The following is a 7,180-nucleotide window of genomic DNA, read 5'->3' on the forward strand; positions in this document are numbered from 1 at the left end:
GTGAAAAGATATTTGGTTTACAGTTAAAATGGATCTAGACTAATTTTAAATTGATAAAGAAAAATTATAAATTGATAAAGCAAAATTATTAATTTAGATAATGATGATGATCACTATCTATTCAAATCAAATATTGATTAGAGGATTTTAAAATTTAAAAGATTAGTATTTATCTTTTGGAATTTTATTTTGATATTATTATTATTAATTTAGATAATGATGATGGTCACTATCTATTCAAATTGAATATTGTTTATAAGATTTTAAAATTTAAAAGATTAGTATTTATTTTTTGGAATTTTATTTTGATATTTGTATTATTATTATCCAATTTTAAGGTCACGACTAAGTAAGACACCACATTGGTGTATGAGACCCCCTTGTTTATGGGACAAGAAACCCATCTTAGTGGAGTATGAAGGCATACACATCTCATGATTTTGTCACTTTTGAAATGATTATAATAAATATATGATTAAAAATAAAATAAAAAATAATTTGAAATTTTTTTAATCTTTTTGTTAATTTTATTTGAAAAATTATAAAATATATAAAACCACTTTGAAATGATTATAAAAAATTTATTAATATATAATTGTATTTAAATATATTATTTTAATTTTTTTTAATATATTTATTTATTTCATTAGAAAATACAAACTAATCATTTTTTTTTTTTTGTGTATTACACTCACAAATTCATATATATATATATGTTAAATAATAAAAATTTAGAATGCATTCACAATTACATAGCTTGGCACCTAAAAAGAGTCTAAAACAAAATGATTAAACTTCTCCCTTAAAATTATCATAGAAACTCTGCAGATTTCGTGTATTTAATTTAGAATGCATTCACAATTATATAGGTTGGCACCTAAAAAAGTCTAAAACAAAATTATTAAACTTCTCCCTTAAAATTATCATAGAAACTCTGCAGATTTCGTGTATTTAAAATGGTCACACTTACATAGGAATGCATGTTTCTAGTGATGTCTGCTGATCTGTCCATTACAAATAGATTCCTTCCATCATGTCATGCTTTTACGCGGTCAATGTTTTCAGGATTTTACGGTCAAAATAATAGAAACTGTGAAGAGAAAATGGTGAAAAGCAAATGGAGTGAGTTGCCTCAAAGCTACTGACCATTGGGTTTATCCATTTCGTTCTGGATTTTCTTCGAACTCGCTGCTGCGAACCGATCGAAGAAGGACTTGATGGGAAGAAAATCCATGGAATTTGCAGTGGAGAAGGCTTTGCAAGACGTGAATGCCCCATCGATTACAAGATTATGGCCGCTGATGTAACGGGCGTCGTCGCTGCACAGAAAGAGGGCAGAGTTGGCAACATCAATGGCTTCCAGAGTGACACCCTTCAGCTCCATCGTCGTCTCCAGCATCTCTTCCGCGCATTGTTTGTCGAAGGACGGGAAGCTCTTCTTCATGGCGTCGATCAACATGGGCGTAGACACGCCTGCGGGTGAAACGCAGTTCACCCGGATGCCGTGCGGAGCAAGATCCGTGGCCGCCGACTTCATAATCCCCAACACCGCGTGCTTCGACGCCGTGTAAGAAGGCCCGTTGGGCATCGCCATCACGGACGCCATGCTCGACGTCATGAGAACTGAACCTCTGGTTTTGGTGGCTATCATCACCCGGGCCGCGTGCTTCGCGCACAGATACGCCCCGCGTACATTCACTGAAATGACCCTTTCCAAATCCTCGACAGTGACGTCTGCAATGGACGAGAATAGCCCGCCCGGGATTCCGGCATTGCTGAACACTGTCGAGACGTCCGTGCTTCTCCAGCGCCAAGTCCAGCAGGGCGGAAACGTCCGCCTCTTTCGAGACATCGCAGTGGAGAAAACAGGCGTTGGGAGCGAGGGATTGAGCAAGACGGTTTCCATGGTCGTCCTGAAGGTCTGCAATCACTACTTTCGCTCCATTCTCCACGAACAACTTGGCGGTAGCCTCTCCGATTCCACTGGCGCCTCCTGTGATCACAGCAACCCTTCCCTGCAACCTGCAAATTAGCAGCGCACTGATTAGAATATATCCATTTGTTAAAGATGAAGTAAGGAATAGTAAGCAAAGAAACGAAATTGGCACGAATTCTTGTGCCTCATATTATCTGCTGCCTCTGCCTGTGGAATGAGAGACGATGGATATACAGAAAAGTGAAAGACTATATATATATATATGTATACTCACCGCCACCAACCCACTACGCTGCTCACTTCTGTTTATCATTGCCTGCAATCTGTTCCCCATTTTTTTATTAGCGGCCAAAAAGTGTCTTCGTTGGGACGTTGGCGGTTGCAAGGGCAGTACGTATTCAATGCATTTTATGTTGTTTTTTCTTTGTTTAATTTGACTGCTTGCTCCATTATTGAGTGGAGTGATTGCAGCCATTGTGAAAGCATGACACACTTTGCACGTTGTTTGAAAAAATGGCCGGCCGACCGACCAGAAAGTTGTTTTCGTCTTCTCTAAATCGAATCTTTGTTAGGTACACGCTCATTTCCACGTTATATTATAGGTGTTGTTTACTGACGCTACCCCAAATTTTTCTGGACGGCAGTAAAAGAAAATAAGATTTTTTTATGTCAGAAAATGGATTCAGTATTATCAAAATCTTTGAAAATTTAGAAAACACTTCCAAATTAATTTCTAAATTCTTTGAACTACAAGATATATATGTGGTGTCTAAAACAAGTCAAGATTGTAATGGGATATTGTCTTGTATTTATTTCAAGTTCAGTAATGAAATGATAAGGTTTTGTATCAAAAATATACGTGTGAATTCGTTGTGACAAATTTTATTATACTTTAAGTTATGGCTTTTTATCATGTTGGGATGTGTCTTTTTATGTGTTTTCACACTGAGTTTTCATCGTTCGTTTTTGTCATGTATTTTTCAACGTTTTAATTAGTTTTTGATGTTAATGAATGTTACAAGTTGTAAATAAGATGCCTATTAATGGGATATGCATGGGATGTGTTTTTTAAATGTGTTTCTAATTTATTTATTTTTATGTTGATATATGTTATGAGATATAAATAAAATGTTTTATAAATATTATTTGGATAATTAACAAAATATATTTAGAAGATTTATTTAATTTTTATATTTTATTTTTAAATTTTAAATTTATTTAACTTTTTACTTATTTTTTATATTTTATTTTCAAATTTTTTAAAAATAAAAAATTAATTTAATTATATTGATAAAAAAAATAAAATTTAACAAAATATTTGCCGTCGATATTTAACTCCAACACTCTTTCGCCCTTGAAAACCTTGTATCCTTCCATAAACACCTTCATGCTTGCTTTTCCCAATAAGCAGTTGTCTTTTTTTTAATAGCTAAAGAGTATTTATTTTTAACAATATGCATCCCTATATCATTTGGTAACCTTGGTAACCTCTTGGATACATTTTTGTGTTTGTTTTTATTTATACTGATTTTATTTTTTTTTGTGCTTTCTACTAGTTGCTTTTATAGAAGAGGCCATCCTTTAGTTATTATTGGTTCTCTAGGAATTTCTTTAAACTCTTTTTGCTCAACATTTTCTATTTTCTGGTATTTAAATAAAAATCAATGCTATTTAGTTGTTGATTTTTTATTTTATTTTTTATTCTTCATATATAAAATTATTGTTTATTTTTTATTGACATCTATAATGTTTTTTTAACTAACTAATTTATTTTTTTGTTTTTATTTCTCTTGCATATTTGACCAAAAAAAAATACTTAGAGACTCTCACTTTGAACTCAAACTTTACATAGATCCACATATGGTTGATAGTTTCTTTGATTTCTCATGTATGAATTGTTCTCCCCAAGTTGAACTATTAATATTGGACCATGTAAGAGATACTCTAAGTAAATTCCTTTTCCAATTATTGGTTTTTCAAGTTGTGCTCAATCTAGCAAGTAGTCAAATCCCTTTCTCTTTCCAAACAACTACATTCCCATTTTATCTCGATAGTCTATAATTTCTTGGAGTGTCCTGTATTTTTCTCCTTCTAAGTGACATATATGTTCCTATAGAGATGTTATATTTGAGTTTCCTACTTATATATTAAACATACTTGTTGTGATTGATTCTTCCTTGTAACCTTTCAGTTCAAATTGTACTAGGATTTTGTTCAAATCCTATAGCACAACTAGTTATTTCTCCAGTTGTATCCTTGTATTTTTTATATTCTTTATTATTTCTTATTAGTTTGGCTCATTCTCATGGAGTTTCTACATTGCATTGTGGAGTTCCCTTAATTATGTTACCCATTTATGATGCATTATTCTTACAAGTATTTTGGAATTTAGTAAATCATATTCTAATTTATTCCCCATATCTTTGATATTTTAAGCTAACTTTTTGTGGAGCTTAAGAAAAATCACAAAATATAGTTGTATAAAACATATTGCACTAGAAATTACAAAACAAGAAAGAAGAGAATGAAATTGAACTCAAATATTCTAACTAGCTCAAAGAACCAATTTGAATTACTTCATAAACCTTGTGTGTCATTGCTTGACATGAATACATATCTCTAATACTCCTTTGAGAGAGAACCCTTGAAATAGAACTAAAAGTCAAAGGATAAGGTGATAAGGTCAATGGATAAGGTTATGGATAAGGAAGTTTCCCAAAATAGAAAAGGAAGTGTGTTCATGTATAATGTGATTAGATAATAAGGAAAGCATGTTAATGGATAGGAAATAGACATGTCGCTACCCAATCAATATCTAGTCATTGCCACATTTTATCCTAGATGGCACTCTCCACTGAAAATAGGAAAAAGCTAAAAATATAAAGTGGCCCTAAAGGGTAGGGAATTTCTAGTAGGTGATCAAAAGTTATCAAGAATGGTCCTAATGTTCATGTACCCCAACAATCTTCTACTTCTACTCCATTTTAAGTTTTCTTTTTCAAATTTGAAATTCTTAAAAATGATAAATTGTTTATTGTTTTGATTTTAAATATAGCATATTTTTATACTTAATTGTTTTATATTTTTTATGCAGAAATTTTCAATAAAAATAAACCAAATTATAATAAATAAATAAATAACAACAAACTAAACTAAACTAAATTTTATAATATTATTATTTTAAAAATATTTCATACCCATATTTAAATCTAGATTACTCAAATTCAAATTATTCAAATAATGTTTTAAAATTTATGATTTCCTTATGTTTTTATAATTTTAAAACTATATATTGCAAACCTAAGCTAGGAGTAAAAATTCTCTCTCTCTCTCTCTCTCTCTCTCTCTCTATATATATATATATATATATATATAGATATTTTTGACAATTATGCCGAACTATAACATAATTGAGTGCAATCACATTTTACAAGTTGAGAGAGATATATAACTCCATATATTATTGCATCCATTACAACTATATTAATTATAACTTATAATTATTACAACTACGTTAATTAATATTGCACTTATTTTTTTAACTAAAGTGTGTGTGAGAGAGATTTTAATAGATATGATTATGAAAGAGGGATTCATGTTTATTAGCTCTTTAGTTATTTTTTATTATATATATATATATATATATAGATATATATATATATATATATATATATATATATATATAGCCACATTCACATTTTTGAGTTACACTTATTTATATAAATAAATATAATGTTTATTAAAATCAAATTGATAAATTTTCTTATGTTTAATCAATTTATTATTTAATTTTTCTTTTGATAGGTAAGCACCCACGGGGGATTTAAACCAGTGACATATCACAAGAAGTGCCTTAATAGTGCATCCATTCACCATCAATCCAAAGCCTCCTGGGCTGAATCAATTTATTATTTAAATTATAACATTGAAAATTTAAATGATACTAAAAACTAATTTTTAAGTTACTAAATTATAAATATAATAATATTACAATTTCAATTACAAGTGAGATATAATCTTTTTTCAATCTCCATGTCATTGTCAATTACCTATTCAAATGTAATTACTAATTAAATATGGATCTTTTTTTAAACTAACAAATACTTACAATTTTAATGTTTGGATATCATTATTGATCTTTACATAAATTTTAAAATTTCCAGCCTTAAGGCTCAATTGAGCTCATAACCTGGGGTTACATGGGAGCTCGATGGAGGGTTTGTTTAAAGAGGTTATGGCATGGTCCTAGCATCTATCCCATTTGCAAGAGGGGTTCTGAAAATAATAACCACATTTTCCTTACTTATCCTCTCACTACTCATATTTGGAAACATCTCTCTTCTCTATTAGGTTTTCCTTTTCATGAGTATGATTGCGTTAAAGACTGTCTATTATGGTGGAGAAGCCAAAAGATTCACTGGATAATTCTTTCGCCTATCCTTTTTTGGGAAATACGGAAGTGGAGAAATAACTACATTTTTCAAAACTATTCTAAGAATTTTCATAAGGTCATGGATAACATTCTCACCTCTTTAACTTTATACCCTTCTAAAAAACCATGCAAGATGGCTCCTCGCCTTAATAAGACAGAAATACAATAGAGATTCCCGATGGCATTTTTTGATGGTGTTTCTCAACAGAAAGTATGTGGTTGTGGTTTCTGGATGGTCATCTCAAAGGAAGAAAGATATAACGTTTTCTGGCATGGTTGTAGGGGCACAAACACTAAAGCGGAGGTTATGGCACTTTAGGGCCTTCTATGGTTCATACACTTTCTAGATATTCCTTTTATCCACATCCATGGCGACTCCAACGTAATAATACAACATTTAAAGGGGTCTGCTAAAATTTCCAATTCATTAGTGCTTGGATGGTTGACGAGAATTGAACAATTATGGGCTTTACTAAACAACTCCACTATAAACCATGTCCACAGAAAGCAGAATATGACAGCGGATGTTCTACCAAAGAATGGCTTCACTGGTTCCTTAGGCAAGATGTATTTAACTATTACTATGGACCAAAAGAACATAAATATTGAAGATTTTCCCCTCCCTGATTAAATACTTTCCCCTCCCCTAACATTCTGATTTTTCTGGATGTTTTTTGCAGGTTATTAAATGTGAAATATAGCTTTTTGCAGCATTAATGAAGGACTATTGTTCTATTTTGTACATAGAAGCCTAGCCACTCGGCATGAACAGTGCCTTCTACGAGGATGGACTTGACCAATCTATGCAAAAC

The 7,180-nt window shown here is 31.3% G+C and overlaps 1 pseudogene; it reads right to left on the reverse strand.

Annotated features, from left to right (window-relative positions):
- Positions 1-884: 884 nt before the first annotated feature.
- LOC149220760 ((+)-borneol dehydrogenase 1 pseudogene) lies at positions 885-2,411 on the reverse strand (annotated as a pseudogene).
- Positions 2,412-7,180: the final 4,769 nt, after the last annotated feature.

This window comes from Pinus tabuliformis, chromosome Q, assembly GCF_031772625.1.
Source record: "Pinus tabuliformis cultivar Carrire ecotype Pingquan chromosome Q, CPIR1, whole genome shotgun sequence".
In the NCBI taxonomy this organism is placed as follows: domain Eukaryota; kingdom Viridiplantae; phylum Streptophyta; class Pinopsida; order Pinales; family Pinaceae; genus Pinus; species Pinus tabuliformis.